The sequence below is a fragment of the Arachis ipaensis genome, chromosome B9, assembly GCF_059453495.1.
Source record: "Arachis ipaensis isolate K30076 ecotype BB chromosome B9, ASM5945349v1, whole genome shotgun sequence".
NCBI classification, from domain to species: Eukaryota; Viridiplantae; Streptophyta; class Magnoliopsida; order Fabales; family Fabaceae; genus Arachis; species Arachis ipaensis.
The window spans coordinates 89,985,850-89,998,486 of NC_142444.1; the positions used below are offsets into that span (position 1 = coordinate 89,985,850).

Sequence of the window (12,637 nt, forward strand, 5' to 3'; positions counted from 1 at the left end):
GAAAAAGACTAGTTAAACTAGGCTAGGATGACTTGTCATCATAACGTTCTCGAAGGATTGGCAAGCTTACGTTAAGAGCCACGTTAACTAAGTTAACATGGACTCTAACGTAGGGAAGGGGGAAACTTATCAACGTTATTGGGAAAGGTAAGTCCCAATAACGTGTGCGAAGGACCAAGAGGCAACGTTAGTGGTAACGTTTGTGCCACTAACGTTGAAGTTAACGTGGCTCATACTTGGGTGAGCAACGTTAGTGAAAAAGGTGATTGTCACTAACGTTCTTGAACCCATACTTTCACTTAACGTTAACACCACTAACGTCCTGAGCTAAAAGTCCCTGCCTACTTCACACTTTCTCTCTGCAAGCAAAGCTAAGCCCAATGAAGAAGATAACTGCTTCAAACTCAGGATCCAAAGGCCTATACCCAAGACTTGAAGAGCCAACTAGAAGATCAGAAGAGTAGTATATATAGGAGTAGCTTTGAATTAGTTAGGGAGCTGGAAAACTTTAGGCAGCCTTTGGGCATAGAACTACTCTCTGTATTTACTTTCTCTAGACTTCTAGTTTTACTTTCAGCATGTATTCTCCTTGATTTTACTAGGGAGCTCTGTTGTAATTTGATGGATCAATTTTATTTTTCATTCTCCTTCTTCTATCTTTTCTCTTGATTTTACTAGAAAGCTTTCGATCTTCATCCAATTGGGTAGTTATCTTGGAAAAGAAGCTATTCATACTTGGATCTCTTCGGAACCTTGAAAGAGGAATGAAGGGATCATGCTAGAAATGCTTTCTCATGCTGGACCAAATTGGGTTTGGATGGATATGTGACTATAATCCTTCCAACACATGATTTGGGAAATGCATGTGGTATAATCAGTGACCATACTTCATCTCTTCTCATGAGCAGTTGACCAAGGAATTGGCTATTGATCAAGATTTGAGGGATTGAATTACAAGGAATTGTAATTCAATTACTTAAGATTGCCAAGGAGATCAATGAATGCATTGATTGAGGAAGAGATGAAAATGAACTTGATCCGGAGAATGCAACATCTCCTGAGCCCAATGAATTCTCCATTTCTGATCTTACCCATTCTCTTTAATTTCTGTGATATGTGAAACGGTGAAGTCTAATGGTGTTCATCCTGACGCCTATAGACTGCTCTTATTTCCATTCTCACTCAAGGATAAGGCAGCCAAGTGGCTGGAGTCTTTTCCGAAGGAGAGTTTGACAACTTGGGCAGATGTGGTGAACAAATTTTTAGCCAGATTCTGTAACAACCCCGGTTTTCGAGAATGTGAAATCTTTTCTGAAAGTACAGATTTCTCTGGAAGATCAGTAAGGGGAAAACCTTTGATATATCATCAAGTATCTCAATCCTCATTGTCATTATGTCATCTTTAAGTTAGAACCTTTTTCTGAGACAAGCTCGAAAATGCGGTCACGAAGAACCTGATTTTTGAACCGTATCGGTTAGAAGTTTTGATTTGGTTTTTGGAAAATAGTCTCAGTTTGACGAACCGGACTCGATTTATGAGAGAAGAGAGATAATAGGATGATATTATCATTATATTAGTATTATAAGCTTCTTGAATAATATTATAAAGTTACCTGGTCAGTTTTAGTTAAAAACAGAAAATCGGTTTAACCGATTTACGGTTTACTGGTGCAGCTTAGCACCAACACTCTCTGATGAATTTAGCAATGCTAAGGCCTCATTATACATGTACTATTCTCATAATAAATATGTTACTAATGTCATTTATGCTAGTAGCTCAGAAAATAATTTTTAGAGATGTTTTTACGAGTGTTCCAATACACCTAGTTTTAGTAGTTGTACACCAGAGATATTTTAATAGTATTTTAATCCACCTCCAAGCCAACCAATCACAACTCACCTTACACCCCCAAGACCCCCGAGTGTTCCGATTTCACCAAAATGATCCTCTCTTCTTCCTCTACATAACCATGTAACTTATCAAGGATGGAAATAAGGTGAGATAGCTGTCTCCCTCCCATTTCAATTCGGTTTTCAAGGAAAACCATGCAAAACATGTGTTTTCTTGATGTTCTTTCTTAGAAATCATACTTAACTAGACTTGAGGGCCAAGAAACGTGAATTTCCAGCAAGTCTAAGGTGAGATATCTCTTCCTAACATACAGAGTGAGATTTGGTCAGTTGAGAGTTTTTGGATTCAAAGTTGTTCTTGATGTGATTTAGGAGGAAAAAGTGCTTAAGGACCACCTGAAAGTTTAACCGAATTAGGAGTAGCAAAATCAGGTAGGGTGTCACAAAATTAATCTTGATTATTTGTGTTTGATTTATGTGAATGTTGTATAAATTGGCTGTGCTAAAAATTGGTTGCTTATATGATTGATTCTTGGTGAAAATTTGGTGAAATTTTGATGAAATTTGATGAAATTCAAGCTTTAAAGTTCATGTTCTTGGGGCAGCTGGAAAACAAAAACCCTAAGCTTAAATTGAGGTTCAATTTGTGTTGAAATCATGTAGAAAAGATGGGGTTTTAGTGGCTGCTAATTTATTATGAATTATAGTAAAAATCGGTTGCTGAAAAGATTGAAAAACGGGTAAAAACAGAGAAAGAATCTGAAGAATTTATGAAGAACATGAAGAACACTTTGAGTGTGATGAAGAACAATGAAGAACACCTTTTTGATTCATAAAAGGGCAAGGAAGTAATTAATTTGGTGTTTGGGGGTTATTTAGTAATTTCTGAAAGTTAGGGTGGTAAAAGTAGAAATATTAAAAGTCATGGGTGGTAAAAAGTGAATTTTAAAGGTTAAAAGTAAAAGTAAGTTAATTTTCGAAAATTTAATGATAAAATAATAAAAAATAATAAAATATTAAATAATAATATTTAATTAAAAATAATATTTTAATAAAAATAATAAAATAATGCAGAAAAGGCAGTTTTCTGTAAAAGCTTTAGAAAGACAACTTTAAGCACATAATCTCATAATCACTTTCATAAAACACTTAGGGAGTGGTAAAAACATATTAGTGAGGCAAAGATAAATAAAAGATAAAAAGTTGAAGAAAAGATAAAAATCGAAGAAAAAGTCTGTAAAGTTTTAATGACAGAAAAACAGACAGAGACTAGTGAACGAACTAGGGCAACATAGTTAGTCCTGGAATTGCGAATAGGGTTAGGTATTATATGAAAAGTTAAACTGTTTCAGTATAGACTTAATGAACCTATACTTGGGACAGACTAACTATTCATACCGAAATTTACATATGCTTTAAATACATACGTTAAACAGAAAAATTAGAGCAGAGTAAAGAAACACAGAGAACAGAGTAACCAGAGCAGAATAAAGGGATACAGAGAAAAGAATAATCAGAGCAAAGTAAGAAGACAAAGAGAAAAGAGTAATGTGATAAAGAGAAGTGGTTTGAATTAAGATGTTGTAAAAGTGAAAAATGTAAAGTTTGTACAGTATGATTGAACAGAGAAAGAAAGAGGTACCGCATAAAAATGTAAAAATGATGATGAATAATGAGAATGATGATGAATGATGATAATGAGAATGATTATGTGATGATTTGTTGCTTGAGGCAACCCAAGAGATGTGTTTATTCATTTGTTGCCTTAAGGCAACTCCAGATATACTTGTATGATCATCTGCTGCAGTGAGGTAGTCAGATAGATAATGGTGTGATCACTGAGAACGCTTTCCTATGGTATAGATCCATATTTTATTTCTATAAGGCAGAGGGGTTATTTCCTGCTACAGAAGTACCGTGACCACCTGTTCCATTTCTGTAGTGGCAGAGGGGTTATTTCCTGTATACAGAAGGTGTGTCGGCGTACATCCCTGCAGTGGCAGATGTGTTATTTCCTGCGTGCAGTGGACCTTGTGGTGGCAGAGGGGTTATTTCCTGTACACAGGGGTATAGCCAATAGGAAAGCCTTATCCAGACAGAGGTTGCTGGATAACGTCGGGAGCGGGTTAGTAACCGACAGATGAGCTCATTACCTGCACTAGGGCTAGACATGCATCATACTTGGTTGCGCATTTCCTTTGTTATGTTTGTGGTATGAATGTATGCTTTCCTTGTTTGTATTCCATTCTCTGCGCTTGTGATATTTTCTTGTATTCTTCTGTTTATGTTCTGCTATCTGTTTTCTCTATCTTCTCTACTTATCTGTGTTTTCTAATTACTGCTTCCTTGTATTCTACTAATAGTCTGCTAAACAACATAGAATTAATGAACGTAACTAATAACCCCGACCCTACTAAGAACTCCCCAGTTCTTACCCCTTCTCTCTCCCTTCCCCCTTCAGATGGAAGTAAGAGTACCTTACCATAGTTCGCTGATGACCATTTGCAAGAAGAGGATTCTGCTCTAGATAGTCTTCTGAGTCTAGGGTGAATATCGTTCTCTGATTATATGTAAATACTGTGAGACCAGCCAACGTCTGCACCCCTTCGTATGCGCACTTTAACCTAAATCCTGTGTACGAGATTCCTATTTTGTGGATACTTCATGAGTTTCCAGAGAGACGTCCTGTGGAAAAGTCTGATCGTGCAGAGGAGTAGCAGATGATGTTCTATCTTTTGATGACGTTCCACCTGACTTGAGTTGTGAAGACTTAGAACGTACTTTTCCTCGCTTTAGTAGTTTAGAGGGACTAGGTGAGTATAGAGTCTAGGCTAGCCTAGGTGCCAGCTTAGGGACCTCTTGAACAGGTCAGGACCTGGGATGTTGTATGTATGTATATGTATATAGTTATTATCTAGCTATACCTAGGGGTGTTCTAACTAAAGGTATATACTCTAATAAAGGCTGGATAACTGAATGTTGCTAGCTACTTGTGATGTATTTATGTGTGGTTGCTTATAATTGTTTTATCTGTTATTATTTGTGAATTGATTATGAATGATTCTATTTATTAATTTAAACATTTTCAAAAAAAAAAAAGTACCTCGCTAACTAACTACGCTTTTAACAACGAATCAGGCTCATATAATAAATAATAGATAATATATAGGATGACAAATTGGTAGCACTCAGTTTCTGGTATGTCCTAGGCGTACTGAAAATTGGGTCGTTACAGATTCTATCCTCCCCAAAGAATCAACAGGCTGAGAGCTGAGGTCCAAACTTTCAGGCAACAAGATGGTGAGACTCTATATGAAGCATGGGAGAGGTTTAAGGACCTAACAAGGAGGTGTCCACCAGATATGTTCAATGAATGGGTGCAGCTACATATTTTCTATGAAGGCCTTTCTTATGAATCAAAGAAAGCAGTAGACCACTCATCCGGGGGATCTCTGAACAAGAAGAAGACCATTGAGGAGGCCATAGACGTCATTGAAACTGTAGCAGAAAATGACTATTTCTATGCTTCTAAAAGAGGGAACACTAGAGGAGTGATGGAGCTAAACAATATAGATGCTCTGCTGGCCCAAAATAAGCTCATTATCAAGCAGCTGGCTGACCTCACCAAGAAGATGGAGAGGAACCAAGTAGCAGCAATCACCACTTCATTAGCAACCCAAGAAGGAGTGAATGAAGAAGCAGAGGGTAGTCAGGAGCAAGCCAACTACATTGGGAATTCACCTAGGCAAAACCATGATCCATACTCCAAGACCTACAACCCTGGTTGGAGGAATCACCCAAACTTTGGGTTGTGGAATCAACAAGATCAAGGCCAAGATCGGAGACATCACAACCCCAACAACAATGCAGCTCACCAACAATTCACACAGAGAACATATCAACACCACCATGACAACACCTCTCCACATCCATATCAAAACCAAAATAACACTCCTCATCCTTCCATCTCTAATCCCAATCCACCATCATTTGATGACAGACTCTCAAGGATTGAGAATCTACTTGAAGGCATAGGCAAAGAGATTCAAGACAGTAAAGCGTTCCGAGAAGAAGTGATGTCCAATATGCAGAATCAGGATGCTGCCATCAAGAAACTTGAGACACAAATTGGCTACCAATTCAAGCAAATTCCTAGCCACAACCTTCGCAGCAATACTAACTCAACCCAAAGGGAGGAGTGTCAGGCTATCATCCTTCGGAGTGGGAAGGAACTGAAGGAAACCACCCAGAAACCACAAGAAAAGGACTCAAATGAAAAGGAAGAAGAGCAGGATGGAGCTCGAGTTCCCACTTTGAGTTCACAAAAAGGGGAAGGAGTGCTGAAGCCAGACGTCCCAACAGTCCCATACCCTCAGCAATTAAAGAAGAAGGGGGATGACAGCCAATTCTTGAGATTTTTGGAAACCTTCAAGAAATTACAAATCAACATACCTTTTGCTGAAGTAATAGAGCAAATGCCCCTCTACGCCAGGTTTTTAAAGGAGCTAATGACTAAGAAGAGAAGCTAGAAGAACAGCGAGACTTTGATACTAACCGAAGAATGTAGTGCTATCATTCAGCATAAACTACCCCAGAAATTGAAGGATCTGGGGAGCTTTCAGATCCCTTGTATCATAGGGGAAATCACAGTGGAAAAGGCTCTATATGACTTAGGAGCCAGCATAAATTTGATGTCGTTAGCCATGATGAGAAAAATGAAGATTGAAGAGGCTAAACCAACAAAGATGGCCCTACAAGTGGCAGACAGATCGTTCAAATTTCCTCATGGCGTAGTAGAAGATTTGCTGGTGAAAATGGGAGATTTCATCTTCCCAGCAGACTTTGTAGTGCTGGACATGCAGGAGGAAACCAAGGCTTCCATCATCCTGGGAAGGCCGTTCTTGGCCACTGCTGGAGCTGTCATTGATTTACAAAAGGGGGACCTCACCCTGAGATTACACAATAAAAAGATGACATTCAATGTGTTCAAAGCCATGAGTTACCCACCAGAACAATTGGGAGAATGTATGAGGTTGGACTCACTTGAAGATGCAGTGCAGGAGAGTTTTGAAGAAGAAGAACCTAAAGGGTTAATAGAGGAGGAGTCAACGTTTAGTGAAGAAGTTGCAACAGCAGAGATTCATATACAAGGGGCATCAAAAGAAGAGAACGAAAAGTCAGAAGCACCCAAACTTGAACTCAAAGCACTGCCACCCACTCTCAAATATGCATACTTAGGAGAAAATGAAAGTCACCCAGTGATCATAAGCTCGTGCCTCAGCCAAGATCAAGAGGATGAACTACTCAAAGTATTGCGAAAGCACAAGGATGCCATTGGATGGACTCTTGCTGACCTGAAAGGAATAAGTTCAGCCATATGCATGCATAAGATACTACTGGAAGATGATGCCAAACCATCCATTCAATCCCAAAGGAGGCTGAACCCAATCGTAAAGGAAGTGGTACATAAAGAAGTTATGAAGTTATTGCAGGGAGGGGTAATCTACCCGATCTCAGACAGCCCCTGGGTCAGCCCCGTGCATGTCGTGCCCAAAAAGGGAAGAATCACTGTAGTTCTCAATGAGAAGAATGAACTAATTCCTACAAGGACCGTCACAGGATGGCGGATGTGCATAGACTATCAGAAACTTAATGAGGCTACACGAAAGGACCATTTCCCCCTTCCATTTATGGATCAGATGTTGGAAAGACTCGCAGGACACGCATATTACTGTTTTCTTGATGGTTATTCAGGATATAACCAAATAGTGGTTGATCCTAGAGACCAAGAGAAAACTTCATTTACTTGTCCATATAGAGTGTTTGCCTACAGGCGCATGCCATTTGGGCTATGTAATGCACCTGCGACTTTCCAACGCTGCATGCTTTCTATCTTCTCAGATATGATAGAGAAATTCATCGAAGTTTTTATGGATGATTTCTCAGTATTCGGAGATTCCTTTACTAGCTGCCTGAGTCACCTTGCCTTAGTATTGAAAAGGTGCCAAGAGACCAATCTGGTCTTGAACTGGGAGAAATGTCACTTTATGGTGACAGGAGGAATAGTTTTGGGCCATAAGGTTTCTAACCAAGGCATTGAAGTAGACAGGGCGAAAGTGGAACTTATTGAAAAACTGCCTCTACCCAGTGATGTCAAGGCAATTAGGAGCTTTTTAGGGCATGCTGGCTTTTACAGAAGATTTATTAAAGATTTTTCAAAGATAGCCAAGCCCTTAAGCAATCTCCTTGTATCTGATACACCATTTATCTTCGATGAATCATGCATGCTAGCATTTGAAAATTTGAAAATAAGGTTGTCCTCTGCTCCTATCATTTCCCCACCTGATTGAACTTACCATTTGAATTGATGTGTGATGCATCTAATTTTACAGTTGGGGCAGTGTTAGGACAGAGGAAAGATAACTTAGTCCATGTGATATACTATGCTAGCAAAGTCCTCAATGATACTCAAAGAAATTATACCACTACTGAAAAGGAGTTGCTAGCAATAGTTTTTGCATTTGACAAGTTTAGATCGTACCTCATCGGTGCTAAAGTGATTGTTTTCACAGATCATACAGCACTTAAATACTTGTTTGCCAAGCAAGAATCAAAACCAAGAGTAATAAGATGGATCTTATTGTTGCAGGAATTCAATATTGAAATCAGAGACAAGAAAGGAGTAGAGAACAAGGTAGCAGATCACCTATCCAGAATCCCACATGAGGAAAGTGGAACACATGATACAAGTGTGAACGAGCTCTTCCCTGATGAGCAGCTGATGACAATTCACAAAGCACCATGGTTCGCAGACATTGCCAACTTCAAGGCAACTGGGGCCTTACCTCCAGAGATCAATAAACATCAAAAAAGGAAGCTCATGAATGATGCAAAATACTTTGTCTGGGATGAGCCATATCTCTTCAAGAAGTGTTCAGATGGAATCCTTAGAAGATGTGTTTCAGAAGAAGAAGGACGAGAGGTCCTATGGAATTGCCACGGCTCATGCTATGAAGGCCACTTTGGAGGGGACATAACTGCAGCAAAGATGTTACAAAGCGGATTCTTTTGGCCCATCCTTTTCAAGGACGCCAAAGAACTAGTAAAGAGCTGTAATGAATGCCAAAGATTCGGAAACTTGCCCAAAAGAAATGAGATGCCACAAAATTTCATCTTGGAATTGGAACTGTTTGATGTGTGGGAAATCGATTTCATGGGACCATTCCAAACCTCATATTCAAACAAGTACATCTTGGTAGCAGTGGATTACGTTTCCAAGTGGGTAGAGGCTATTGCAACCCCAACAAATGATAACAAGGTGGTCATGAACTTCCTCAGGAAGAATATCTTTAGCCGGTTTGGAGTCCCACGAGCACTCATCAGTGATGGAGGGAGCCATTTTTGTAACAGACCACTAGAAGCTCTTCTCCTACGATATGGGGTAAAACACAAGGTGGCCACGCCTTACCATCCCCAAACAAGTGGGCAAACAGAGATATCCAACAGAGAGCTAAAGAGGATTCTGGAAAAGACTGTGGGTGCATCAAGAAAGGATTGGTCAAAGAAGCTGGATGATGCTCTTTGGGCATACAGAACAGCATTCAAAACTCCACTTGGAATGTTACCATATCAACTGGTGTATGGGAAAGCTTGTCATTTACCACTGGAGCTGGAACACAAAGCTCTCTGGGCTCTCAAGATACTAAATTTTGACAGCATTGCTGCTGGTGCAAAGAGGATCCTGCAACTACAAGAGATGGAGGAATTTAGATCTCAAGCCTATGAAAATGCCAAGATTTATAAAGAAAAGGCGAAGAGAAGACATGACCTGCATTTGGCACTAAGGAGTTTTGAAAAGGGGCAACAAGTACTCCTTTACAACTCCAAATTGAGACTGTTCCTTGGCAAACTCAAGTCAAGGTGGTCAGGACCCTTCCTTGTCACAAAGGTTTCCCCATATGGGCACATAGAAATCATGGATGAAGGTTCAGAGAGGACGTTCACTGTGAACGGACAAAGACTCAAACATTATATGGGCAACATGGGGGAAAACCCCAGAGTAAAGTATCATCTCAATTAATTGAGGAGTCGTCGAGCTAGCGACGATAAAAGAGCACTCTGTTGGGAGGCAACCCAACCTCAGGTAGTTTCCTTTTCATCTTCATTTCAATAAAGGTCACAAGTTGTTTCCCATGTATTGCGAGGAGCTAAGTTTGGAGTTCCACACCAAAACAATCCAAAAGTGAAATTGTAATTCTAAGTTTGGTGTTCCACTAAAGGATCTTAGTTAGAATCACACTCCACTCCCAAAACACATTGCTAGCTCCAACCAATCAAGGGAAACCACTTAGATGTAGTTAGATTTAGTTAATAATTGTTTTGTTAATAACAAGATATAAGGTTCTCTGCATATATGCAAGGTTTTGTACTGGGCAAAGAACTAAGTTTGGTGTTCACACACCAAATTAAGTTCAGAAGTCACAAGCATACATGCAAGCTAACTATTTCTCAAGTGCTTTGGGAACAAGCAACTTCCAATAACTTTGCAGGAATCTTATAAGGAAATGGTGCACCTTCACCCAAGGAAGTGAGGTAGCAAAGACTAGGATGATGACAAAAAAAGGGCAACTAGAAACCATCACCCGAAGGTTGTATTGTTATTTAATTCCATAAACTTAGAATGTTGAAAGTTGGAAGTCCGAATGCACTTTTGATTAATAGTTACTCGTTAGTTGGAACCCTTTTAAATTCTGTCTTTTAAGCTTTTTGTTGAATAGGTCTATGCTTGCTAGTCTTTATGTCACTGCATCCTTACTTTGCTTACTTTTATGCTTGTCCTTTTGAATCAAATGAAAAGATAATGAGTGCTTTATAAAAGACCAGAGTGGAGTTCATACTATGGAGTAAGTTCCTGAGTTTGTGGTGTGGTCATAAGTTAGCTAAGTTGGTTCAACCATAAGGTGGGAAGACAACTATCTGTCATTAATACTATGCTTTGAACATACCCATGAGACTAGCTAAATAATAAGATCCTAATAAGAAAAAGGGAAGGAACAATCAAAGTTGAAGAATAAAAAAAAATATAGCAAGAAAAGAGGCTAGGCACCAAGGGTTTGAGTCTTGAGGGATGTGTCTGTGGTGTTCCTATACCAAGGATCTGCTTGGATTACTAAGCTCTCAGGGGTGCTTTATCACCTGGTAACTTGGGTTAACTAACCCGGGATTATCAGCTGAAAGTCCACCATCAAGAGCAATCTTTGCTACAGAACATTTAGTAGCCCAAAGAGGTGCTGGACACCAAGACCTCAAGGAAAGAAAATAAACAAACCATGTGCCTGTGGTGTGTACGTATGGGGGAGAGACTTGAGGAAGTAAGTCCTTAGGGGTGCTTCAACACCTAGCACCTTGAACCAACTGGTTCGGGAGTGTTGGCTAAAAGCTTATTTTAAAGAGTTGCCCCCTTACAGAGCACTTAGCCTAAGAACACAAATAATCCCTGAAATGACAACAAAAGGATCAATGAATAAAAGTCTCATGGGATGCAATCACAGTGAGTATTCTAGGACATGATAAAGGTCTGAAAGCCAGTGAAGGAATGAACCTAAGTTGCTATACATGAAACAACCATAAAACCAGAAACATGACTTCCACAAGAATGACTCATTTCTCTTGGCATACCATTCATCATTCTCTTGTTCCAGTACTTGCTTAGGGACAAGCAAGCTTTAAGTTTGCTGTTGTGATGCCAGGGCATTTTGGCCAGTTTCACTAACCTTTTCTTTACTATTTTTAGGGTAGTTTCATGCATTTTCTTAGAAAATAAGCTAGTTTTGGGTAGATATTCACTTACATCTTCATTCAACCATACATTGTGCACTTTACATGATTTCATGAGGATTTTGCATGAATTATATGATAAATTGGATGATGCATGACTCATGACTTGGACTAGAACTTTGATGCACTTTGTTGCTTGATTTCAGGACAAAGGAAGCAAAGAAGAACCACATTAGCAGTCACATTAGTCCCACTAACGTGACCTCTAACGTGGAATGGGTGCTAACTTGTAAAGTTAATGAGAAAGGTAATCGCCAATAACACCCTCGAAGCCATCATAAGCCCACGTTAAGAGTCACGTTAACTAAGTTAACGTGAACTCTAACGTGGAAGAAGACAATAAGGCCAACGTTAGTGACACTCCCCTTTGTCACTAACGTTGGACCAAGCTCATAATTGGCCACGTTAGTTGCCACGTTAACTTAGTTAACGTGGCTTCTAACGTTAAGAAGCAAAAGGGAAGCCAACGTTAGTGACATTCACCTTTGTCACTAACGTTGGCCAAGCTTCTATAAGCCACGTTAACTCCCACGTTAACTTAGTTAACGTGGAAGCTAACGTGGAGAGAGCAATTGGTCGCCAATATTAGTGTCACTAACGTTGGGGTGAACCACCATGAGCCACCATGAGCAACGTTAACTCCTATGTTAACTTAGTTAACGTGGAAGCTAACGTGGATAAAGAGATGAGGAGCCAACGTTAGTGACACTCACCTCTGTCACTAACGTTGGAAATGGCTAGCATGACTACGTTAGATGCCATGTTAACCTAGTTAACGTGGACTCTAACATGAGAAATAGGGGCACATTGGAATGTTAGTGACAAAGGTAAGTGTCATTAACGTTCTCGAAGGATTGGCAAGCTTACGTTAAGAGCCGCGTTAACTAAGTTAACGTGGACTCTAACGTAGGGAAGGGGGAAACTTATCAACGTTATTGGGAAAGGTAAG

General features: G+C 39.6%; 1 non-coding gene across 1 annotated transcript; it reads right to left on the reverse strand.

The window, feature by feature from the left end:
* Nucleotides 1-5,111: 5,111 nt before the first annotated feature.
* LOC148545416 (small nucleolar RNA R71) lies at nucleotides 5,112-5,218 on the reverse strand. The gene has a single exon (XR_015901223.1). It is a non-coding gene; the product is annotated as a small nucleolar RNA R71 (small nucleolar RNA).
* Between the last annotated feature and the right edge of the window lie 7,419 nt (nucleotides 5,219-12,637).